Source organism: Scyliorhinus torazame, chromosome 4 (genome assembly GCF_047496885.1).
Source record: "Scyliorhinus torazame isolate Kashiwa2021f chromosome 4, sScyTor2.1, whole genome shotgun sequence".
NCBI lineage: Eukaryota > Metazoa > Chordata > Chondrichthyes > Carcharhiniformes > Scyliorhinidae > Scyliorhinus > Scyliorhinus torazame.
The window spans coordinates 263,865,648-263,892,638 of record NC_092710.1 but is presented as its reverse complement, the minus strand read 5'-3'; the positions used below and the strand labels follow the sequence as shown (position 1 = coordinate 263,892,638).

The window sequence follows — 26,991 nt, the reverse complement described above, 5'->3', positions numbered from 1 at the left end:
CTAAAAGTCAAACGCATCTTTTCGATTGTTGCGCAGGGCGTGTCCCCTGCATCTTATGCACTTCTAGCCATTTAGACTGGGCGTCAATTAATAGAAGGAACATGGATCCTCAAAAAGGGCATGCGAAATCTGCATGCAAGCGTGCCCAAGGCCGCGCTGGCCATTCCCAGTGATGTAGGGGCGCGGCCGGCGGAAGCTTCTGATGCTCCTGGCAAATGGAGCCGTTTTGGGCCACCTTCTCAATGTCGGTGTAGAGGCCTGGCCACCAGACATAACTCCGGGCCAACATTTTCATTTTGGTCACACCTAAATGCCCATTATGCAAGTCTGTTAGTATCAGCTCCTGGCCTTTTTCCGGGACAATCACACGCGTCCCCCACAAGAGGATCCCATCTTTGTCGCCAGTTTTGTGAGGGCCACGAAGAATCCAGCACGAGTTTTAAGGATACAAAGTAATAACATTTATTTACAATAACATATATATATAACAGCAGCAGCAACCTCCCTTGCTGCACACTCCTTCCTGCTGGTTCCTAAACTGGCCAGCTGTATTTATACTTGGAATTTACTAATGGTTTCTCCGCCCCCCTCATTCGGAAACTCATACTCCCACAGGATTGTGGGATTGTCATTAGTCCCCTGCCAATGGTAAGCAGGCAGGTTATAACAGTATATATACTGTGTCAACTCTCTCATATATCTGAACTGATAGGGATGACATTTGCTCAACTTGTAGCTGATGTGCGACCATAGACAGCGCATCATGCAGGGTAATACCTGGTATCCTAGCATTCATTCTGCAACATTCCACTATATTTCAACCAGCATAACAAAACAAACAGTGGCTATTGAGCAACAAGGACTATCCGACTGATGGCAAGGCTCATGACATCAATTCACAACGCATGCGCACAAATTCACCAGGTACACAAAAAGAGCAATGCCGCCATAACAAATTTGATAGAGCAGATCTTTGGTGTCCTGAAGCAATGACTGCTGCCTCGATCACTCTGGAAAAGACCTGTAGTACCCTTTTGAGTGGATATCAAGATTTGTTATTGTACACTGGATGCTGCCCAACACTGCCATCATGGGAGAAAAGCCCTAACCACCACCTATTAAGTAAGAGGCGGGGCAGCACGGTGGTGCAATGGTTAGCACTGCTGCCTCACGTGCCAAGGTCCCAGGTTTGATCCCGGCTCTGGGTCACTGTCCGTGTGGAATGTGCACATTCTCCCCGTGTTTGCGTGGGTTTCGCCCCCACAACCCAAAGATCTGCAGGGTAGATGGATTGGTCACGCTAAATTGCCCCTTAATTGGGAAAAATGAATTAGGTACTCTAAATTCTTTTTGAAAAGTAAGAAGCTGATGAGCAGGAACATGAAGAGAAGGTAGTACAAGCCAAGGAAAAGCAAGCGAGGTGGCAAATTAGACTGGTCCTCTCTGCTCGAATTTGGCATGAACAACTAATCCAACACGTTATGAGTAGGTGGAGAGTGAACTGATTCCCCTCTATTCAGCCTCCTCAGTTGATCACAAAGAGGTTTATCTTTATTTTTACCGAGGATATGCCTTTACCAATTTAAATGAATTTAACATTTAAGCTGTGAGCTGTAAGGAGCCAATCAAACAATGTTTTCTTGAATCAAAGAAAGAGCAAATTTATTTAGAAACTAAACCTGAGGGAAATTAGCATCCAATAAAAAAAATGTGGACTATGTGGTTTAGTGCCCTTTGACTGTCATTGAGGCGCAGATTTTTAAACGTTGCAGTTGATTTGGATTAGCTGGTTTTATGGATGCAGTCAGATGTTGGAAATGTTGCAATTCTTACGAGATCTTAGTTCGTTGGTAGATTTCTGGTAATATTGGCTTCTGAACCAGGCCATACACTTATTCCAAAAGATTGAGGGGAGAGACCCCAGACTTCAACCTGTATTCTCTGCTGAAAACGTTCTTGCAATCTCTCTGCAGTGGCTGCAGCCTGGCCAGCTATACTTCACCCATTGTGTACTTCCAAACGGTTTTGCATAGGTCTGTCTGTGGCAGCCACTGCTTCAATATCCAGCACTTTGCATTTTAATGTTTCTTCCTTATGCAGTGACAAGTTTCAATTGGCCTCCGAATTGTAGGAAATATCTCTCTCCACACTCGCCTGAAGGTGATTTCTTTGTTTTTCACCTTCACCTTGGAAGGTGGCTTTGCGTGTTTAAGTAGATTATACTGCCTCATTTCAAATTGCAAAATTTTGCAAGTTGAAAAATCGTATTTCCAAAAATAAAGGGGCAAAGCATTATGACAAAGAGGAATGCCAGTAATAGCAACCAATTCTCCACTCACCAACATTATCTTTATTTTCCCACTGTCGTTGACCATAACCCACATGCGAAATGAAAAGCAAACACAAAATATGCATTCCAATTGAAATTTTAAATTTAAGCCATGTATACAAAAGTAAACTAATCATCCAGAATCATAGTATCAGAATCAAAAAACTGTTACAGTACAGAAGGAGGCCATTCATCCCATCGTGTCTGTGCCAGGTCTCCAAATGAGCAATTCACCCATTCACTCAGCTTTTTTCTGTAATCCTGTACATTCTTTCTATTCAGATAATTACCCAATTCCCTCTTGAATACGTCGATTTCCGCAGAAGACTATGGAGGCCAAATCACTGAGTGTCTTTAAGACAGAAATAGATAGGTTCTTGATTAATAAGGGGTTCAGGAGTTATGGGGAAAAAGCAGGAGAATGGGAATGAGAAAAATACCAGCCATGATTGAATGGCGGAGCAGACTTAATGGGCCGAGTGGCCTAATTCTGCTCCTATGTCTTATGGTCTTCTGCTTCCACCACACTCACAAGCAGTGCCATTCAGATCTTACCCACCCACTGCATGTAAAAATTTATCCTCATGTTTCCATTGCTTATTTTGTCAATTGCCTTAAATCTGTGCCCTCTCATTCTCAATCCACCAGTGGGAACAGTTTTTCCCTATCTACTCCTACACTTGGGCATTCCCCTACTAACTGCCTTCAGCATGTCTTTGATTATCCTGCACAGTGCTACCCCAGTGGCAGATGTTGGAGGAGGAAGGGGAGACTGCAGGTGACCTTGAAGGATGACTCCAAGTAGCTATTTGCCTTCAGATTTACTGACTGCACCACCTAAGCATGGGTAGCACCAACCTTGACTGACTGGCTGAATTACAACAACCAGGGCAATGGCAAATTGGAAGTTGAGGGGGAGCATGAACGATGTCATCCTGAGAGAGGACAGCAGACTCATACTCTATGGAACCAGTGTCACTCATCCAGTGCAACACCCCACCAATCCCACCAAGGTGCGAGGGGTAAAGTTTAGAGGTGTGCGAGGGATGTTTTTTACAGGGGGTAGTGGGTGCCTGGAACTTACTGCCGTTGGAGGTGGTGGAAGCAGGTATAATAGTGACATTTAAAGGTGTCTTGACAAATACATGAATAGTACGGGATAAAGGGGTACGTACGGGCTCCAGAAATGTAAAAGGTTTTAGGATAGATGGACAGCATGGTCGACGCGAGGCTTGGTGGGCCGTTCCTGTGCTGTTCTTTTCTTTGTTCTATCGTTTCTCAGATAAGGAGACCAAAACTGCACACAATATTCCCACTACTTTATGGAATGTCCAGCCCTCTTTTGCCTAAATAGCTGTGGGTTAAGATTAGACCGGTTCAGTCACATGAAAACCCATGTCAATGTGTGAATCTGGGTAGAGGTCATCCTCGAGCATAGGGACTGATGCAAAGAGAGGGAGTTGGAAAACACAGATCAGGGACGAAGTAGGAGACAATTGGAGTCAGAGGTACATTATTGTGGCATGATCGCTGGGGCTAATTATCTTTGTGCTGCAGCGTTGAATAACTTCTGCTTTGGTAGTGTCAGAATCATAAACATCAGTAACCCACCAACAGTTATAAATAAAGCTTCGATTGGGTACCCAACTGGTGGGGAACTTGGACGCCGGGGCTGCTGCCAAGCATTCGGAGCGTTCGGCCGTCAGCCTTCAAATGCGGCCAAGGCAGAACGGTTCAAAATTCCCAACAACTCCGGCCCAGTCTGCGCGCCCACGCGCGCCACCGCCTCACAGGAAGTCCCGCCCCTCCGCCGCTCCCATTGGCTGGCCAGCGGAGGCGCCGTGCTCGGACTCGCGGGCGGGGCTGTCGATCAGAGCGCGCATGGACGCTTCCGGGTCTCGGTGCGCTCAAACAGTAACAGTGTTGGAACGTTGGCTCATGGACCGTTAAACCGCCGCGTTCCAAACAACAACAAGGAGAGGGGGGCAGAGCCGAGGAGCGAGCGGCTGCAGATCCCGGGCTGGGCTGAGGGACAGGCCGGTGGGTGAGGAGCCTTTCATTAGTTCCTTCAGCACTTTGTGAACATGCGCGGCAGAGTTCCGATATCCGGTTCACCCGGGGCCTTGGGTGAAAATGGGAGTTTAGGAACTGGCGGCGGTGCGTTTGTGCTGGCCTTGAACCGGCAGTGTGATGGGGGGCGGGCGCTGCCTCCTGGAGCCGATCAGTGTGTGGGCCCAGGGCTAGGTTCAGCCACAAAGAGCTGGGTTATTTTAGGACGAGGCAAAGTCCCCTCCCCCGGCCCGGGAAGCTGCTGCCCTCTCGCCGCTTTCCTGTGCGGGCTCCATAGTTATCCCCATCATCAATGGACCTCAGAATTGTCACAGCGCGGAAGGAGGCCAATCGGCCCATCAGCTCCAGAACGGCTCACCCATTGAACAATTAACTTGACTCCCGTCTTCGCCCCTGCACTTTTCTGATGGAGGAATTTGGACTAAGGATGTAATGAGGTCAGGAGACGGGCGGTCCTAGCAGCCCGAATTGAGCGTCAATGAGTATTACCCAGTTGCTGAGTGTTACCCAGTGGATGATCCATCTCAATCTGCACTGGAGGTCCCCAGCGTCTCACATGCCAGTCTTTAGCCAATTCGATTCACTCCAGGTGATATCAAGAAACTGTTGAAGGCACTGGATATTGCAAAGGCAATAGGTCCCTGGCAATAGTACTGAAGACTTGTGCTCTTACTACTGAAGACTTGTGCTCTAGAACTTGGTGTACCCCTTCCCAGGCAGTTCCAGTCCAGCTACAATTTCTGTACTCAAGAAATAGGACAAATCCAACATGGCCAATTGCCGCCCCATCTGTCTACTCTCAGTTAGCAATACTATCAAGCGGCACTTGCTGAGCAATAACCTGCTCACTGACACTCAGTTTGGGTTCTGCCAGGGCCACTCGGCTCCTGACCTTATTACAGCCGTATCCAAACCTGGACAAAAGAGCTGAACTTAACATGCAGGCAGAAGCAGGCCATTTGGCCCATCGAGTCTGCACTGACCCACTTAAGCCCTCATTATTCCACTCTACCCCTGTAACCCAATAACCCCTCCTAACCTTTTTTGGTCACTAAGGGCAATTTATCATGTCCAATCCACCTAACCTGCACGTCTTTGGACTGTGGGAGGAAACCGCAACACCCGGAGGAAACCCATGCAGACACTGCGTTAAGAAGTCTAAATAACTGCCCTTGGTCTCAAAATAGCATTTGACCAAGTGTGGCATCAAGGTGCTCTAGCAAGACTGAAGTCCGTGGGAATCAGAGGGGAAACTCTCCACTGGTTAGAATCATGCAAAAAAGATCGATTTGATTTGGTTTATTGTCACGTACCGAAGTACAGTGCAAAGTATTTTTCTGTGACCAAGGAAACGTACCCAGTATGTACATAGTAGACAAAAAAGAATAATCGACAGAGTGCATTGACAATGGTACATCAACAAATAGGGATTGGTTGCAGTATGAAACAAGGGCCAAACAAGAGTAGCACAGGGCATCGTGAATAGTGTTCTTACAGGGAACAGATCAGTCCACGGGAGAGTCGTTGAGGAGTCTAGTGACTGTTGGGAAGAAGCTGTTCCTATGTCTTTATGTGCGGGTCTTTAGACTCCTGTACCTTCTGCCCGATGGAAGGGTCTGGAAGAAGGCAAAGCCTGGGTGGAAGGGTCTTTGATGATGCTGTCTGCCTTCCTGAGGCAGAGGGAGGTGTATACAGAATCAATGTGAGGATGGCAAGCTTGTGTGATGCGTTGGGTAAGTTCACCACATTCTGCAGTTTCTTGCGATCTTGGGCCAAGCAGTTGCCATACCAAGCTGTGATGCAGCCGGATAGGATGCTCTCTATGGCACATCTGTAGAAGTTTGAGAGAGTCGATGCAGACAAGCCAAATTTCTTTACCTTCTGTGGGAAGTAGAGACGTTAATGGGCTTTCCTGACTATTGTATCAACGTGAGTGGACCAGGACAGACTGTTGGTGATGCTGACCCCCAGGAACTTAAAGCTATCGACCATCAGGGGCTGGTTTAGCACAGTGTGCTAAATCGCTGGCTTGTAATGCAGAACATAGCCAGCAGCGTAGGTTCAATTCCTGTACCAGCCTCCCCGAACAGGCGCCGGAATGTGGCGACTAGGGGCTTTTCACAGTAACTTAATTGAAGCCTACTTGTGACAATAAGTGATTATTATGGGTAGCACGGTAGCATTGTGGATAGCACAATTGCTTCACAGCTCCAGGGTCCCAGGTTTGATTCCGGCTTGGGTCACTGTCTGTGCGGAGTCTGCACATCCTCCCCGTGTGTGCGTGGGTTTCCTCCGGGTGCTCCGGTTTCCTCCCACAGTCCAAAGATGTGCAGGTTAGGTGGATTGGCCATTTATAAATTGCCCTTAATGTCCAAAATTGCCCTTAGTATTGGGTGGGGTTACTGGGTTATGGGGATAGGGTGGAGGTGTTGACCTTGGGTAGGGTGCTCTTTCCAAGAGCCGGTGCAGACTCAATGGGCCGAATGGCCTCCTTCTGCACTGTAAATTCTATGATAATCTATGATGATAATCTCCATTTCGGAGCCATTGATACAGACCCGGGGGTGTGTCGTGGTATGCTTCCTGAAGTTGATGATCAGTTCCTTGGTCTTTCCAAAATTTAGAGAGAGGTTGTATTTGGTGCACCATGCAATCAAGTGATCTATCTCCGTTCTGTAGTGTGATTCGGCGTTGTTTGAGATACAGCCCACCACAGTCATTATAGATTGGTTGTGGTTTTTGCAGGTTAATCATATCAGTCCCAGGACATGATTGCAGGAGATCCTTGGGGTAGTGTCCTAGACCCACTGTTTCATCGATGACCACCCCTCCATCATAGGTCAGAAAGGGGGGGTGGTGTTTGTGCACTTTTCACCACTTGTGACTCCTCCGATACTGCAGCAGACCATGTCCAGATACAGCAAAACCTGAACATTCAGGCTTGGGCTGATGTATGATGTGAATGTTGCTAAGTGTCATTCAATGACCATCTCGAGTCCGTGAATCTAACTATTTCCCCGTGGCATTACACTCGCTGAATACCCCAGTATCAACATCCTGGGGATTACTATTGACCAGAAACTGAATTGGACCAGCCATGCAAATACTATAGCTACAAGAGTCGATTTCGGCGGCGTGAGAGCAGCTGGTTAGTCAATTTCAGCGGGAGCATTGCGGAAGGAGGTTGCTGGGAGGTAAGTCAACCTTTAAAAGCACTTCTCTTTGCAGGAGCAGGCCAGCCAGTCGATTTCGGCGGCGTGAGAGCAGCTGGTTAGTCAATTTCAGCGGGAGCATTGCGGAAGGAGGTTGCTGGGAGGTAAGTCAACCTTTAGAAGCACTTCTCTTTGCAGGGGCAGGCCAGTCGATTTCGGCGGGAGAACAGCTGGTGAGTGGTGAGTCAGTTTCAGCGGGAGCATTGCGGAAGGAGGTTGCTGGGAGGTAAGTCAACCTTTAAAAGCACTTCTCTTTGCAGGGGCAGGCCAGTCGATTTCGGCGGCGTGAGAGCAGCTGGTTAGTCAATTTCAGCGGGAGCATTGCGGAAGGAGGTTGCTGGGAGGTAAGTCAACCTTTAAAAGCACTTCTCTTTGCAGGAGCAGGCCAGTCGATTTCGGCGGCGTGAGAGCAGCTGGTTAGTCAATTTCAGCGGGAGCATTGCGGAAGGAGGTTGCTGGGAGGTAAGTCAACCTTTAAAAGCACTTCTCTTTGCAGGGGCAGGCCAGTCGATTTCGGCGGGAGAACAGCTGGTGAGTGGTGAGTCAGTTTCAGCGGGAGCATTGCGGAAGGAGGTTGCTGGGAGGTAAGTCAACCTTTAAAAGCACTTCTCTTTGCAGGGGCAGGCCAGTCGATTTCGGCGGGAGTGGAGCTGGCTGGTTAGTCAATTTCAGCAGGAGCTGAGAATTTTTCTTTTTTTTTTAAAAATTAGTTTTTTAGGCGGGATCAGGAAGTCGACCCGCGGACGTCTGGGAAGACCCTCACCAATAAATTCTGGTGGAGAGGAAACCCGAGACACTACACGTGTAGTGTCTCCCACCCGCCCTCCTCCTCTAACCTAATAATAAAACCCATTGGTCTGAGGTAAGTACCATATTTTTATTATATTATTATTATTTTTTATAAAAATTTAATTTAGTTGTTAGCCAGATCTTGGTAGAAAGTTAGAGGAATGGCAGGGAAGGGAGTGCAATGTTCCTCCTGCAGGATGTTTGAGGTGAGGGATGCAGTTAGTGTCCCTGCTGATTTTACCTGCAGGAAGTGCTGCCATCTCCAGCTCCTCCAAGACCGAGTTAGGGAACTGGAGCTGGAGTTGGAAGAACTTCGGATCATTCGAGAGGCAGAAGGGGTCATAGATAGCAGCTTCAGGGAATTAGTTACACCAAAGATTGGAGATAGGTGGGTAACTGTAAGAGGGACTGGGAAAAAGCAGTCAGTGCAGGGATCCCCTGCGGTCGTTCCCCTGAGAAACAAGTATACCGCTTTGGATACTTGTGGGGGGACGACTTACCAGGGGAAAGCCATGGGGTACGGGCCTCTGGCACGGAGTCTGTCCCTGTTGCTCAGAAGGGAAGGGGGGAGAGGAGCAGAGCATTAGTAATTGGGGACTCTATAGTCAGGGGCACAGATAGGAGATTTTGTGGGAGCGTGAGAGACTCACGTTTGGTATGTTGCCTCCCAGGTGCAAGGGTACGTGATGTCTCGGATCGTGTTTTCCGGGTCCTTAGGGGGGAGGGGGAGCAGCCCCAAGTCGTGGTCCACATTGGCACCAACGACATAGGTAGGAAAGGGGACAAGGATGTCAGGCAGGCTTTCAGGGAGCTAGGATGGAAGCTCAGAACTAGAACAAACAGAGTTGTTATCTCTGGGTTGTTGCCCGTGCCACGTGATAGTGAGATGAGGAATAGGGAGAGAGAGCATTTAAACACGTGGCTACAGGGATGGTGCAGGCGGGAGGGTTTCAGATTTTTGGATAACTGGGGCTCTTTCTGGGGAAGGTGGGACCTCTACAGACAGGATGGTCTACATCTGAACCTGAGGGGCACAAATATCCTGGGGGGGAGATTTGTTAGTGCTCTTTGGGGGGGTTTAAACTAATGCAGCAGGGGCATGGGAACCTGGATTGTAGTTTTAGGGTAAGGGAGAATGAGAGTATAGAGGTCAGGAGCACAGATTTGACGTCGCAGGAGGGGGCCAGCGTTCAGGTAGGTGGTTTGAAGTGTGTCTACTTCAATGCCAGGAGTATACGAAACAAGGTAGGGGAACTGGCAGCGTGGGTTGGTACCTGGGACTTCGATGTTGTGGCCATTTCGGAGACATGGATAGAGCAGGGACAGGAATGGATGTTGCAGGTTCCGGGGTTTAGGTGTTTTAGTAAGCTCAGAGAAGGAGGCAAAAGAGGGGGAGGTGTGGCGCTGCTAGTCAAGAGCAGTATTACGGTGGCGGAGAGGATGCTAGATGGGGACTCTTCTTCCGAGGTAGTATTGGCTGAAGTTAGAAACAGGAAAGGAGAGGTCACCCTGTTGGGAGTTTTTTATAGGCCTCCTAATAGTTCTAGGGATGTAGAGGAAAGGATGGCGAAGATGATTCTGGATATGAGCGAAAGTAACAGGGTAGTTATTATGGGAGACTTTAACTTTCCAAATATTGACTGGAAAATATATAGTTCGAGTACAATAGATGGGTCGTTTTTTGTACAGTGTGTGCAGGAGGGTTTCCTGAAACAATATGTTGACAGGCCAACAAGAGGCGAGGCCACGTTGGATTTGGTTTTGGGTAATGAACCAGGCCAGGTGTTGGATTTAGAGGTAGGAGAGCACTTTGGGGACAGTGACCACAATTCGGTGACGTTTACGTTAATGATGGAAAGGGATAAGTATACACCGCAGGGCAAGAGTTATAGCTGGGGGAAGGGCAATTATGATGCCATTAGACGTGACTTGGGGGGGATAAGGTGGAGAAGTAGGCTGCAAGTGTTGGGCACACTGGATAAGTGGGGCTTGTTCAAGGATCAGCTACTGCGTGTTCTTGATAAGTATGTACCGGTCAGACAGGGAGGAAGGCGTCGAGCGAGGGAACCGTGGTTTACCAAGGAAGTGGAATCTCTTGTTAAGAGGAAGAAGAAGGCCTATGTGAAGATGAAGTGTGAAGTTTCGGTTGGGGCGATGGATAGTTACAAGGTAGCGAGGAAGGATCTAAAGAGAGAGCTAAGACGAGCAAGGAGGGGACATGAGAAGTATTTGGCAGGAAGGATCAAGGAAAACCCAAAAGCTTTCTATAGGTATGTCAGGAATAAGCGAATGACTAGGGAAAGAGTAGGACCAGTCAAGGACAGGGATGGGAAATTGTGTGTGGAGTCTGAAGAGATAGGCGAGATACTAAATGAATATTTTTCGTCAGTATTCACTCAGGAAAAAGATAATGTTGTGGAGGAGAATGCTGAGCCCCAGGCTAATAGAATAGATGGCATTGAGGTACGTAGGGAAGAGGTGTTGGCAATTCTGGACAGGCTGAAAATAGATAAGTCCCCGGGACCTGATGGGATTTATCCTAGGATTCTATGGGAGGCCAGGGAAGAGATTGCTGGACCTTTGGCTTTGATTTTTATGTCATCATTGGCTACAGGAATAGTGCCAGAGGACTGGAGGACAGCAAATGTGGTCCCTTTGTTCAAAAAGGGAAGCAGAGACAACCCCGGCAACTATAGACCGGTGAGCCTCACGTCTGTAGTGGGTAAAGTCTTGGAGGGGATTATAAGAGACAAGATTTATAATCATCTAGATAGGAATAATATGATCAGGGATAGTCAGCATGGCTTTGTGAAGGGTAGGTCATGCCTCACAAACCTTATTGAGTTCTTTGAGAAGGTGACTGAACAGGTAGACGAGGGTAGAGCAGTTGATGTGGTGTATATGGATTTCAGCAAAGCGTTTGATAAGGTTCCCCACGGTAGGCTATTGCAAAAAATACGGAGGCTGGGGATTGAGGGTGATTTAGAGATGTGGATCAGAAATTGGCTAGCTGAAAGAAGACAGAGGGTGGTGGTTGATGGGAAATGTTCAGAATGGAGTACAGTCACAAGTGGAGTACCACAAGGATCTGTTCTGGGGCCGTTGCTGTTTGTCATTTTTATCAATGACCTAGAGGAAGGCGCAGAAGGGTGGGTGAGTAAATTTGCAGACGATACTAAAGTCGGTGGTGTTGTCGATAGTGTGGAAGGATGTAGCAGGTTACAGAGGGATATAGATAAGCTGCAGAGCTGGGCTGAGAGGTGGCAAATGGAGTTTAATGTAGAGAAGTGTGAGGTGATTCACTTTGGAAGGAATAACAGGAATGCGGAATATTTGGCTAATGGTAAAGTTCTTGAAAGTGTGGCTGAGCAGAGGGATCTAGGTGTCCATGTACATAGATCCCTGAAAGTTGCCACCCAGGTTGATAGGGTTGTGAAGAAGGCCTATGGAGTGTTGGCCTTTATTGGTAGAGGGATTGAGTTCCGGAGTCGGGAGGTCATGTTGCAGCTGTACAGAACTCTGGTCCGGCCGCATTTGGAGTATTGCGTACAGTTCTGGTCACCGCATTATAGGAAGGACGTGGAGGCTTTGGAGCGGGTGCAGAGGAGATTTACCAGGATGTTGCCTGGTATGGAGGGAAAATCTTATGAGGAAAGGCTAACGGACTTGAGGTTGTTTTCGTTGGAGAGAAGAAGGTTAAGAGGAGACTTAATAGAGGCATACAAAATGATCAGGGGGTTGGATAGGGTGGACAGTGAGAGCCTTCTCCCGCGGATGGATATGGCTGCCACGAGGGGACATAACTTTAAACTGAGGGGTAATAGATATAGGACAGAGGTCAGAGGTAGGTTCTTTACGCAAAGAGTATTGAGGCCGTGGAATGCCCTACCTGCTACAGTAGTGAACTCGCCAACATTGAGGGCATTTAAAAGTTTATTGGATAAACATATGGATGATAATGGCATAGTGTAGGTTAGATGGCTTTTGTTTCGGTGCAACATCGTGGGCCGAAGGGCCTGTACTGCGCTGTATTGTTCTATGTTCTATGTAAGAACAGATCAACGGCTAGGAATCCTGTGGTGAGTAACTTGCCTTCTGACTTTCCAAAGCCTGTCACTAATGCAATGCACAAGTCAGGATTGCGATGGAATATTCTCCTTGCCTAAACAACACTCAAAAGTTTGACACCATCCAGGACAAAGCAGCCCTTTTGATTAGCAGCCCATCCACCACCTTCAACAATCATTCCTCCACCACAGATGCATAGCGGAACCGTGGTGTACCATCTGCAGGATAAGCTGCAGCAGCTCACCAAGGCTTCTTGATAGCACCCTTTCAAACCAACGACCACGACCAGCTAGCTGGAAGGATGCATGGGAACAGCACCAACTGCAAGTTCCCCTCCAAGCCACACACCATCTTGACTTGGAAATATATCGCCATTCCTTCACTGTCGTTTGGTCAGAATCCAGGAACTCCTTCTCTGACCGGACCTACATGGGATAAAAGCAAATTACTGCGGATGCTGGAATCTGAAACGAAAGAGAAAATGCTGGAAAATCTCAGCAGGTCTGGCAGCATCTGCAGGGAGAGAAAAGAGCTAACGTTTCAAGTCCAGATGACCCTTTGTTAAAGCTGCTTTGGCAAAGGGTCATCTGGACTCGAAACGTTAGCTTTTTCATTCCCTACAGATGCTGCCAGACTTGCTGAGTTTTTCTAGCATTTTCTCTTTGGTTACCGAACCTACATGGACTGCGGTGGTTTAAAAAGCCAGCTCATCACCACCTTCATGCGGAATTGGGGTTGGGCACTAAATGTTGGTCTAACCAGTGACATCCCCATCCCATGAACGAATACATTAAAGAAGTGTATCAGAATTATATAATAATGGAAGACAGTTGTAATACGCAACTCCCCTCACATACACCGAGAAATGTAGGTACAGCCTGAGCTGGATCTCAATGGGGCAATTACTTAGGGTAGGGGTGAAGTGGCGGAAGGCAATCTGTCTGACCAAGCAGTAGCTGCTACTTACTACTTCTACTGGTGAAATATGGTGGCTGCTGAATTTCATTGATATTTCTTTCATGGAGAAATCAGTCGGTCCCATTCCCCTGCTCTATCCCTCGAGCCCTATAGGTTTATTTCCTAAAATAGCCATCCAATTTCCTTTTGAAATTGGTCACCTCTGTTTCCACCACCCTTATAGGCTGAGAGTTCCAGTTCATTACCACTTGCTGTGTAAAAAAAAAAAGGTTTCCTCTGTTTCCCCTCCCCGCCCCTCACCTGCCAATCTTAAACATTAATCCTTATGCCATCAGCTAATGTGAACAGCTTTTCTTTGTTTACCTTACCTGAACCTGTCATAATATATCATATCTCCCTTCAATATCCTTTGCTCCAAGGAGAACAACCTCAGGTCCTTTAACTTGCCCTTTTACCTAAATTCCGTCATCCTGGAACTATTCTGTAAATCTTATCTGCACCCTCTCAAGAACCTCATCATTCCTAACGGGCAGCACAGTAGTACAGTGGTTAGCACTATTGCTTCACAGCGCCAGGGTCCCAGGTTCGATTCCCGCTTGGGTCACTGTCTGTGCGGAGTCTGCACATTCTCCCTGTGTCTGCATGGGTTTCCTCTGGGTATTCCTGTTTCCTCCCACAAGTCCCAAAAGATGTGCTATTAGGTAATTTGGACATTCTGAATTCTCCATCTTCTGTACCCGAACAGGTGCCGGTGTGTGGTGACTAGGGGATTTTCACAGTAACTTCATTGCAGTGTTAATGTGAGCCGACTTGTGACAACAATAAAGATTATTATTATTACGGTGACCGAACCGGATGAAATGCCCTACTTGTGGCCTAACCAGAGTGTTATATGGATGCAGCATAACCTCCCTGCTTCTGTGCATAATACCTCTTTGAAGCCCCTGATTGCATATACTTTGTAAACTATTCTCTCAATATGTTTTGTCGCCTTCAAAGATTTATGGATATAACATCCATCTGCCCTTGTGCCCGCTTTAGAACTGTGCATTTAATTCTATATTACTTCTCCCTATACCTTCTGTCAAAATGCATTACCGCACTCCCCTCTTTTTTAAATTCTATCTGCCACTGGTCTGATCCTGCTGTTAGCCTATCTGGGTTCTGTTGAGGTCAATTGCTCTAGGTGCAGGTGACATAGTAACATTAACAGAAACATGGCTCAAGCCAGAACAGGACTGGATACTTAACATCCTTGGTTTTAAGCTATTTAGAAGGAACAGGGTGGGCAAAAAGGGAGGAGGTGTAGCAGTCTTGGTAAAAGATAGTATCATAGCTCTTGAACAAGGTGCAGTTCCTGAATTAGAATCTGTATGTTTGGTATTTACTGTAGACCTCCAAATAGTGGGGAGGAAGTGAGAGGATTTGTAGGCAGATTATGGAAACATGTAGGACAAGTATGGTTGTGAGAGCTTGGGATTTCAATTACCCTAAGGGAGACTGGGAAAGGGGTAGAGTGTGGGGCATGGAAGGGGAGACCTTTTTGGGACAGTCCTCCCAGGGAGCAAGCTGTGCTAGATCTGTTCCTAGGAAATGAGGCAGGGCAGGTACAGAACATCGAGTGAGTGAGCCAGGGTAGCGATAATAATATAATACGATTCAATATCAAGTTGGAAAAGAATAAAATCAGTCACGGTTTAAGATCCCAGACTGGGAAGGGGCAAATATTAGGGGTCTAAAAGTTGAGCGGGAGCAGGTTGATTAGAAACGCATTTTGATGAAAAATGGGAGACTTTCAAAGGAGAGAATAGTGTACAAGCTAGGTACCCATGAGAAATAAATACGGGTATCCAAAGTTAGGAGTATCTTGGATGACTAAGGATATTGATGATAAAAAAGAGGCATATGATGCATGTCGGAGTAATAATAGCAATAGAAATTGGGAAGAGTATCTCAAATGCAGGAGAGAGACTAAGGCTGGATTAAGGAAAGCTAAGAGGAAACATGAAGAAAGCATGGCAAGGTGTTCTCAAAAAAAATAGTAAAATATTCTTCAAACATATTAGTGGTAAAAGTGAAGGACAGAGTGGGGCCCGTAAAGGACAAGCAGAGTCAACTGCTCACTGAAGCAGAGGGTATGAATGAGTACTTTGCTTCTGTCTTTACCAAACTAGAAGATGGTGACAATGGCCCAGTTGAAACTGTGGTTGTTGAGCAACTGAGCACTATAGTGATAGATAAAGAAAAGATGCTAAATATGCTGGCAGCACTCCAGATAGAGAGATCGCCGGGATGGGATGCATCCTAGATTGCTGAGAGAGGTAAGGGAGCATATTGCGGAGCCATTGACAGAAATTTTCAAGGCCTCTCTGAATACGGGTTTAGTCCCGATGGACTGGAGGATTGCAAATGTGACCCTGTTGTTTAAGAAAGGGGCAAAGGATAACCCAGGAACTTAGTCTTGTCAGCATGATAACAATTGTGGGAAAACTGATGGAGGTCGCAAGAGAGATGAGATAAATATACACTTAAGAGAAAAATAAGTTAATACTGGACAGTCAACATGGCTTTGTCAAGGGCAGATCATGTCTGACAAATTTAATTAAGTTCTTTGACGAGGTGACGCAGGCAGTGAATGAAATTAGTGCCGTCGATTTTGAATATTTGGACTTTCGGCAAGCATTTGAAACAGTGCTGCATGGCAGGTTGGTTAGCAAATTAAAAATGTTTGGGATTGATGGGTCCTTGGCAGCATGGGTTAGAAGTTGGTTATGAGATAGGAAACAGAGGGGAGGTATAGATGGGCATTTCTCAGACTGGTGACAAGTTGAAAGTGATGTTCCCCAGGGCTCAGTGTTGAAAACCCTTGCTTTTTCTGATTTATAAAAATGATTTAGAAATGGGTGTTGAGGGCAAAATCTCTAATTTTGCAGTTGATACAAAGCTAGGGAGAATAGTGAATTATGAGGATGACGCTGAGTGACTTCAGAGGGACATTAACATTGACAAGTTGGCCAAATAGGAAGACACCTGGCAGATGAACTTCAATGCAGTGAAATGTGTGGTAATGCATTTTGTTTGCAGAAACACGGGGAGACAATACATGCTCAATTGTACAACTTTGAAGGGAGCACAGGAACAGCGGAACCTCGGGAAAGTAGAGTCGTTGGTGGGCTTTCTTAACTATAGTGCCGGCATGGGGGGGACCAGGACAGGCTGTTTGTGATCTGTACACTTAAAAACTTGAAGCTCTTGACCGTTTCTACTTCATTCCCATTGATGTAGACAGGGGCATGTTCTCCACTATGCTTCCTGAAGTCGATGACAATCTCCTTCGTTTTGTTGACATTGAGGGAGAGATTATTGTCGTCGCACCAGTTCACCAGATTCTCTGTCTCATTCCTGTACTCTTGTCTCCTCATTGTTTGAAATCCGACCCACTACGGCAAATTATGGGAATTGAACCTATTTTTTCTGTAAACTTTGTATACCTGAATATTAAGTGCCCAGTCCTCACCATTTTAATCCAGATTTCCGTTTTGCCACTACATCACACACTGCTATTTGCGCTTACATCTCATCAACCATATTCACCACACTCTCCGTATTTAGATATATGCATTGTAAACCTGTCTTTGTATTCCTTGTAGTCCTTCTTGGTCTGGTACTGTCTGATATGGTACTAATATGTTTAGTGCACACCAACTTTATGCCTGTTATTCCTCTTTTTGGCTTGATTTGCTAATTCGCAGTCTCTTGCAGGCTTAGTTTGAACACTCCCAACTGCATGTGTGAACCTCCCCACAAGGACATTGATCCTAGTCCTGTTGAGGTGTACCATCCCCTTTTGAAAGGGTGTTGCCTGCCCTAGAACGGGCCCCAATGCCCCAAAAATCTAAAGCCCTCCTGCACCAAGATTTAAGATGCATATTGATCCTCCTCATCTTCCTTATTCTACTATCGTTAACGTGCAACACTGGGAGCAATTTAGAAATTACTGTTGAGTTCCGACATTTCATCTTTCTCCCTCCTGAATACTGATCATCAGACCTCAGTACCTTCTCTCTCTCTCATATCATTGGAACCAATGCGTACCACAATTCCTGGCTCATTCTTTTAGCTGCAGGATATTCTGCATCCTATGGCGGCTTGAAATAGCTTTATCCACCAAACTATGGAATAACGACATTTCTCCTGTGCTCTCTCCTCCTGTTGGTCCCTTGTCCAATGGTACCATGATTTGGACCACCCTTCCTGAAGTCTCCAATGCTGAGTGCTTGTTTAAGAGTGGCACACCCCGAAGATTCCCGCACTTCCTGCCTCTTCCTATTCTTCCGAATGGCCACCCATCGACTAGCCTGAGTTTTTGCTGTCTCTGGATTGGTCACCTCCTGGAATATACAATTAGCCTCCTTGATTCTCTGCAAATACTTAACTGCTCCTCAAACTCATAAACCCTGGGCTCAAGCTCCAGTAGCTAGAGATGCTTCTTGCATACATAGTTCCCTGAGGCAATTGAAGTGTTCTGGCGTTCCCACATGGTGCGGGAATTACAAGCATCAGGTCTCGGCTCCCCATTCATATTCTAAAAAATGTCTCTCCCTTCTTAGAAAATAGTTAGTACCTTGTTTAAACTATTAATTTTATATTTTTTTTATTCTTTGTTATGAACATTGGTAACAACAACAGCATTTAGTACCCTTGAGAAGGTGATAGCGAGCTACTTTCACCTGGAACACCTGCAGTCCATCTTCTGCAGGTACTCCCACAATGCTGGTAAGGCAGTTGCAGAATTTTGACTGATGAGGGAGCAGTAGTTCTATGGTTCCATGGTTAGGCCTGGAGAAGAACTTGCAGATGCTGATGTTCCCTTGCATCAGCTGTCCTTGCCTTTCCAGAGGTTCTGGGTTTGGGAAGTGTTGTAGATGGATCCTTGGCAAGTTGCTGTCTCTATTGACCTGCTCTATGCTAACACTTCTATTAACTCACTGTTATACTTAACCCACCAGTTAATTTCTTCTCACGATACACTTTCTAATTCTCCCTGACTCAAGCAAACTTGTTCTCTCCCATGCCGAATCCCCTCTGCTACTATTGTCCATGGGTCTCTGGCACCTTTTCCCCTCCAGTTCACTCTCTGATTGCTGTTGATGCCACTTTTATCTGTCAGACTTGGACACTGTTTCCCCAGAAACTTGCTTTCCCTCAACTGGTCTGGTTGGTTGGTTGATGCCATATTAGTTATTGGCATAGAGGTTGGACCATGACAGGGCTTTTATTTTTGATTCTTGTCATTGAGATTTCTTTCCACGTGCCAACACTCTGAACCTACAGTTAATCACTTGGATTTTACCACAGAAAGCACCGTTAAACCCTGCTTTCATCCTCTCAAACTGTTCACTATTCCAGGACAGCAGATAATTTGAATTTATTTTCTCAAAACCAAGCTATTATCTTAACTCCCTCACCCTTGTCTCTTCCACTCCAATAAGTGCAAGGACATTGTGGACTCCTTTATTGCTAAGATCAGGAGGCTCCAGTCAACTGGTTCTGCTGCTTCCCTTGCCCACCAGACGAATCTGCCTCTAACGTCTCCCCTGATCTCTTTGGTTTCGCTCCAAACTCCCTCATGCCTCTGAGGCCCACCTGCTTCCTTGCTCCCATTCCTAAACTGCTGACTCTTCAACTTCCATTCTCGACTATCACATCAGCTCATGTTTTTAGTGATTCTTTACCCTCCGGTACTGTCCCGTCTCCTTCAAATATGCTATGTTCACCCTCTTCTTTAAAAAAAACCCCAATCCTTAACCCTTCAGTCCTAACGCCCATCTCCAACTTCCCTTTCTCTCCAAACTCCTTGAATTTGTTGCCACCTCCCAAATTCCATATTAATGAGTTAATCAAAGAGACAGAGTAATAATGTATCTAAGTTTTCTGGTGTAAATTCAAACTGAGGAGGACACAGATGCTGCAGAGATATAGACAGGTTAAGTGAGTGCGTGGACACCAAGGTGACAGGTGGAGTATAATGTGGGGAAGGGGAAGGTTATTTAGTTTGGTTGCAAGAAAAGCAGAATTTCCTTTTTGAAAGGTGTGAAACTTGTAAACATGGATGTTTAGTGGGACTTGGGTTTTCTTGCACAAAGGGCACAAAATTAGCATGCAGGTACGGCACGTATTTGAGAAGGCAAATGGCATGTTGGCCTTTATTGCAAGAGGATCGGAGTAGAAGAATAAGGAAATCTTGCTGCAATTGTACAGGGCTTTGGAGACGACACCTGAAATACGGTGCAGTTTTGGTCGCCATACTTCATACTTGCATTGGAGACAATATAGTGAAATTTCACTAGATCCTGGGATGAGAGAGTTGTCTCATGATGAGAGGCTCGGGAAACTGAGCCTATACTCTCTGAAGTTTAAAAGAATGAGAGGAGATCTTATTGAAACATAAAATTCTAAAGAGACTTGCACCAAGGTTGGTGGAGTAGCAGATAGTGTTGAGGATTGTCAGATGATACAGCAGGACATAAATAGGTCGGAGACTTGGTCAGAGAAATGGCAAATTGAGTTTAATCTAGACAAATGTGAGGTAATGCATTTTGGTAGATCTAACATAGAGGGGAAATATATTGTAAATGGCAAAATTCTTAGCAATATAAAAAGTCAGAGATCTGGACTTGCAGGTCCACAGATCTTTGAATGTGGTAACACAAGTGGACAAGGTAGTCAGAATGCTTGCCTTCATTGGACAGAGCATTGAACATTAAAAACTGGCAAGTCATGCTACAGTTGTATAGAACCTTGGTAAGGCTGCACTTGGAATATGGCACACAATTCTGGTCGCCACACTACCGGAAGGTTGCGAAGACTTTGGAGAGGGTGCAGAGGAGGTTTACCAGGAAGTTGCTTGGTTTGGAGGGTGTTAGCTATGTGGAGAGACTGAATAGACTTGGACTGTTTTCATTAGAACGACAGAGATTGAGGGGTGACCTGATAGAGGTCTACAAGATTGAGGGGCATGGATAGAGTGACTGGGCAGGCTCTCTGGGGAAAATATTGGGAATAGTGATCATAATTCGAATACTCCTGGATAAAGATGAGCGTGGTCCTCGAGTGAGGGTGCTAAATTTGGGGAAAGCCAACTGCAACAGGGTGGAGGGGGGCATAGGTTTAAAGTCCGTGGGGCAAAGTTTAGAGGAGATGTGCGAGGCAGTTTTTTTTTTTTTACACAGAGGGTGGAGAGTGCCTGCAACGTGTTGCCAGGGGAGGTTGTGGAAGCAGATACATTAACGGTGTCAAAAAAAGGCATCTCGATAAATACATGGATAGAATGGGTATAGAGGGATACTAGGAAGTGCTGTGGGTTTTGGCCAAGGGTGGTATCATGACCGGTACAGGCTTGGAGGCCGAAGGGCCTGTTCCTGTGCTGTATTGTTCTTTGTACGAAGTCTTACAACACCAGGTTAAAGTCCAACAGGTTTGTTTCGATGTCACTAGCTTTCGGAGCGCTGCTCCTTCCTCAGGTGAATGAAGAGGTCTGTTCCAGAAACACATATATAGACAGATTCAAAGATGCCAAACAATGCTTGGAATGCGAGCATTGCGAGTACTGTGCTCACCCCAGTCCAACGCCGGCATCTCCACATCATGTATTGTTCTTTGTCATTGGGGGAAGAGAAGAGACGGCTCCTGGAAGCACCATTAGAATGGGAAGAAGCTACAATGCAGGACTACTGATGTGCCAAACAGCATAAGCAGCAAGTAATAGACCGAGCTAAGCGATTCCACAACAAACCCATCAGATCCAAGCTCTGCAGTCCTGCCACATCCAGCCGTGAATGGTGATGGACTATTAAACGACTCACTGGAGGAGGAAGCTCCACAATATCCCCATCCTCAATAATGGAGGAGCCGAGCACATATGTGCAAAAAACAAGGCTGAGGTAAGTTGTTCAAGTACAGCTACAACATTGGCATCTACCCGGCAATGTGGCAAATTGGCCAGGTGTGTCCTGTACAAAAGAAACAGGACAAATCCAACCCAGCCAATTACCACCCCATCAGTATACTCCATCATCAGGAAAGTGATGAAAGGAGTCGTCAACAGTGTTATCAAGTGACACTTACTCAGCAATAAACTGCTCACTGATGCTCAGTTTGGGTTCTGCAGGGGTCACTGTGCTCACTACCTCATTATAGCCTTGGTTCATATATGGACAAAAGAACTGAATGCCAGGGGTGAAGTGAAGTGAGAGTGACTGCCCTTGACATCAAGGCAGAATTTGACCGACTATGGCATTAAGGAGCCCCAGCTAAACTGGAGTCAGTGGTAATCATGGGAAGAACTCACCGCTGGTTGGAGGCATACATGGCACAAAGGAAGATGATTGTAATGGTTTGAGGTCAATCATCTCCACTCCAGGACATCACTGCAGGAGTTCTTCAGGGTAGTGCCCAAGGCTCGACCATTGTCAGCTGCTTCATCAATGACCTCCCTTCCATCATAAGGTCAGAAGTGGGGATGTTTGCGGATGACTAATGTTCAGCACCATTCGCGACTCCTCCAATAATGAAGTGCTCATGTTCAAATACAGCAAGACTTGGACAATATCCAGGCTTGGGCTGCCAAGCGGCAAGTTGCATTCACACGCCACACAAGAACCAGGCAATGATCATCTGGGAGTTACCATTGATCAAAAACTGAACTGGACTAGCCATATTAATACTGTGGCTCCAGGGCATGTCAAAGGCTAACAATCCTATGGCAAGTAACTCATCTCTGGATCCCCCCTCCACCCCCCAAAATAAAGCCTGTCCACCATCTACAAGTCACCAGTCACGAATGTAATGGAATACTGTCCACTTGCCTGGATGAGTGCAGTTTCAACCACAAGGAAGAAGGTCGACACCATCCAGGACAAAGCCCGCTTCGTTACTTCCCCTTCCACAAATATTCAAACCTTACACCATAGATAAACGGTGGCAGCCGTGTGTACCATCTACAAGATGCACTGCAGTAACTCACCAAGGTTCCTTATACAGCACCTTCCAACCCCACTACCATCTAGAAGGACAAGAGCAGGAGATAGCTGGGAACCCCACCACCTGGAGGTTCCCCTTCAAGTCATTCACCACCCTGACTTCAAAATATATCGCCGTTCCTTCACTGTCCCTGGAGAAAAATCCTGAACCCCCTTCCCTAACAGCACGGTAGATGTACCTACACCTCAGGAACTGCAGCGCTTCAAAAAGGCAACTCAGCACCACCTTCTCAAGGGCAACTAGGAATGGGCAATAAATGCTGGTCTAATCCTACGTCCACATCCTGTAAATGAATAAAGTCATGGAGAATATCAACTCCATGCAGGCGGGGAGGCTTCGGGGCCAGATGGATTCTCGGCGGCCTTTACAAACAATCTGTGCCAGCACTGGCCCCGCACCTACGGGAGATGTTCACAGACTCATTAATAAGGGGCTCCCTGCCACCACCACTAGCACAAGCCTCAATATCGCTGATGCTCAAAAAGGACAAAGAACCAACTCAGTGCGGGCTCTACAAACCCATCTCGCTACTCCATGTTAATGGAAAGATCCTGGCAAAAACTCTGGCAAAGAAGCTGGAGAGCTGCATGCCAGAGGTAGTTGCGGAATGCCAAACTGGCTTTGTCAAGGGCAGGCAGCTAACATCAGGCGCCTGCTGAAACGGTGCACCAGAAGTGATCATCTCCCTGGACACAGAAAAGGCCTTCAACAGAGTAGAGTGGAAGTAGTTATTCAAGGTACTGAACAGTTTGGGTTCAGGCCATGGTTCACCAGCTGGGTGCAACGTCTGTACAGTGCTCCCAAAGCGAGTGTATGGTGAAACACCACCAGCTCTGAATACTTCCAGCTGCCCACTGTCCCCACTGCTGTTTGCTATGACAATCGAGCCACTGGCGATTGCTCTCAGAACTGCGAAGGGGTTAAGAGATATCCAGAGGGTGGGTTGGGGGGGCAGAGAGCATAGATTTTCACTCTACGCGGATGTTGTGCTCCTGTACATCTCAAACCCTCGGGCCAGCGTGGGAGGGTTCATGACATAGTTCAGAGCCTTCTCAGGCTACTTAATCTGAGCACAAGTCAGATCTTCCCGGTGAACCCGCAGCGGGGGGAGGGACTGCTCAAACAAACCCAAACCAAATTCCGCTACGTGGGGATCCAAATAGCCTATGATGACATGGATCCACAAATGGAACCTGACAAGACAAGTGTGGAGGAATTCAAAAGGACCTGCAGAGGTGGAGCTCCACTGTCCCTGGCAGGGAGAGTGCAGCTGATTAAAATGAACGCACTGCCCAGATTCCGCTTCCTGTTCAGATCCCTCCCGATCTGCATCCCCAAGGCCTTCTGCAACACTGTAGACAAGCTAATCATGCCATTTGTGGGTGTGGGTGGGAGGGGGGGGGAAACCAAGGAGCCAAAAAAAGGGTCCTAAAGAGGAAAAGTGGCATGGGAAGCCTGGCCCTCCCAAACCTACTGAGCGGCCACAGCAGAAAGAGTGAGGGGATGGGTGAATGAACCGGGAGCAGAATGTGTGAAGGTGGAGGAGAGGTCCTACATTAGGACGTCCCTCCGAACCCAAGTCACAACTGCACTCTTTCTCTCCCCCCACCCCACCTCAAGTACTCGAAAAGCCAGTGATAGCAGCCACATTCCAGCCATGGTACCAGATGAGACAACACTTCGGCCTAACTGAAATGTCCAATATGGCTCCCGTCAGCAACAACCACAGGTTTACTCCCGCAATAATGGACGGCACTTTCAAAAGATGGCGAGCGGACAAGGGAACAATGACGGTTAGGGGTATGTACATGGACGACAGAGTAGTGACCCTGGCGGAACTCGTGGAGAGTTCCAGTTATCAGAAGGAAACAAACTAAGAAACATCCAGGTCAAACACTTCCTCCGTGTGGAAGCAATGACGTATCCCCAGGTACCAAGACATTCGCTAGTCGAAGAACTGCTGGATGTAGGTGACATAGGGAAGGGAAACTGGGGATCTGTATGGGCGACTGCTGGGTGGGGGGGGGGGGGGGGGGGGAGGTACCTTGCCCCCAGGAAAAGACGAGAAAACAATGGGAGGAAGAACTAGGCATAGAAATATGATATGGATGCTGAATTGAAGCACTGCACGGGGCAAACTCCACATGCACAGGGCTAAGCCTAATGCAGCTAAAGATGCTGCACAGAGCGCACCTAACCTGAACCCGAATGAGTAGGTTCTTTGCGGAGGTGGAGGGCAAATGCGAACGGTGCCAGGAACACCCAGCCAACCACACCACATGTTCTGGGCCTGCCCCAGACTTGTCGTTTGCCACCATGTCCAGGGTTGTGGGAGTGAGGGTGGAGCCATTCCCGTAAGTGTCCCTCTTCGGAGTTTCAGATCAGCTAGAACTCTTTATGGGGCACAGGGCTGATGCCGTAGCCTCTGCCTCCCAGATCGCCGGCCAGAGAATCCTGCTCAGCTGGTTATCGGCAGCACCACCCAAGGCAGCAGACAGGCTGTCTGACCTGGGGGAATTTCTCAGGCTGGAGAAAATATAATATGCCTTCCGGGGGTCGGAAGAGGGCTTCCCCAGGATGTGGAAGCTGTTCACCAATTTGTTCCAAGATCTGTTCCTAGCCAGCAACCAGTAGAGTGGGGGGGGGTGATGCAAACGAGCCACTGGGCAAAGAGGAAAAGGAGAGGGGGGGTGTGGGGGAAAAGAGGGAGGTCGCACCTGAAAGCATATCATTTTTGTGTGTACGCTGACAACTATACTCTACCTCAGTGTTTTCAAACTTTTTTTTCGGGGACCCATTTTTACCCATTCATTGGCAAATAGGGTTAAGGAAAATCCCAAGGCTTTTTACACGTACATAAAAAGCAAGAGGGTAGCTAGGAAAAGGGTTGGCCCACTGAAGGACAGGGGAGGAAATCTATGTGTGGAGCCAGAGGAAATGGCCGGGGTAGTAAATTAATACTTTGCATCAGTATTCACTAAAGAGAAGGAATTGGTGGATGTTGAGTCTGGAGAAGGGTGTGTAGATAGCCTGGGTCACATTGAGATCAAAAAAGACGCGGCGTTGGCGTCTCTCAAATTATTAAGGTAGATAAATCCTCAGGGCCTGATGGGATCTACCCCAGAATACTGAAGGAGGCAAGAGAGGAAATTGCTGAGGCCTTGACAGAAATCTTTGGATCCACACTGTCTTCAGGTGATGTCCAGGAGGGCTGGAGAATAGCCAATGTTGTTCCTTTGTTTAAGAAAGGTAGCAAGGATAATCCAGGGAACTACAAGCCGGTGAGCCTTGCGTCAGTGGTAAGGAAATTACTGGAGAGAATTCTTCGAGACAGAATCTACTCCCATTTGGAAGCAAGTGGACCTATTAGCGAGAGGCGGCACGGTTTTGTGAAGGGGAGGTCGTGTCTCACTAACTTGATAGAGTTTTTCAAGGAGGCCACAAAGATGATTGATGCAGGTAGGGCAGTAGATGTTGTCTATATGGACTTCAGTAAGGTCTTTGACAATGTCCCTCATGGCAGGCTGGTACAAAAGGTGAAGTCACACGGGATCAGGTGAGCTGGCAAGATGGATACAGAATTGGCTCTGTCATGGAAGGCAGAGAGTAGCAATGGAAGGGTGCTTTTCTGATTGGAGGGCTGTAATGAGTGGTGTTCCGCAGGGATCAGTGCTGGGACCTTTGCTGTTCGTAGTATATAAATGATTTAGAGGAACATGTAACTGGTCTGATTAGTAAGTTTACGGACGACACAAAGGTTGGTACAATTGCGGATAGCGATGAGGACTGTCAGAGGATACAGCAGGATTTAGATAATCTGGAGACTTGGGCGGAGAGATGGCAGATGGAGTTTAATCCGGAGAAATGTGAAGGTCTAATACAGGTAGGGAATATACGGTGAATGGTGGAACCCTCGAGTATTGACAATCAGAGAGATCTAGGTGTACAGGTCCACAGGTCACTGAAAGAGGCAACACTGGTGGAGAAGGTAGTCAAGAAGGCATACGGCATGCTTGCCTTCATTGGCCGGGGCATTGAGTATAAAAATTGGCATGTCATGTGATATGAAATTAAAATCGCTTATTGTCACAAGTAGGCTTCAAATGAAGTTACTGTGAAAAGCCCCTAGTTGCCACATTCCGGCGCCTGTTCGGGGAGGCTGTTACGGGTTGCAGCTGTATAGAACCTATGTTAGGCCACACTTGTGTATAGTGTTCAATTCTGGTTGCCACACCACCAGAAGGATGTGGAGGCTTTTGAGAGGGTGCAGAAGAGATTTACCAGGATGTTGCTTGGTATGGAGGACATTAGCTATGAGCAGAGGTTGAATATACTCGATTTGTTCTCACTGGAACGACGGAAGTGGAGTTGCGACCTGATAGAGGTCTACAAAATTATGAGGGCATAGACAGAGTGGATAGTCAGAGACTTTTTCCCAGAGTAGAGGGATCAATTACTAGGGGGCATAGGTTTAAGGTGCAAGGGAGCAAGGTTTAGAGGAGATGTACGAGGCAAGTTTTTTACACAGGGTAGTGGGTGCCTGGAACTCGCTGCCGGAGGAGA

The 26,991-nt window shown here is 47.0% G+C and overlaps 1 protein-coding gene across 5 annotated transcripts in view; it reads left to right on the top strand.

The window, feature by feature from the left end:
* Positions 1–4,204: 4,204 nt before the first annotated feature.
* The window catches only part of tbpl1 (TBP-like 1), a 100,207-nt gene continuing 77,420 nt past the window's right edge, over positions 4,205–26,991 (top strand). For 3 of the 5 annotated variants that reach the window (XM_072499729.1, XM_072499728.1, XM_072499726.1), the window contains exon 1: positions 4,205–4,373. The gene's annotated coding sequence lies outside the window, so the exon portion shown is untranslated. The remainder of the gene's footprint in view (positions 4,374–26,991) is intronic. The other 2 variants (XM_072499730.1, XM_072499727.1) reach the window with 1 other exon arrangement.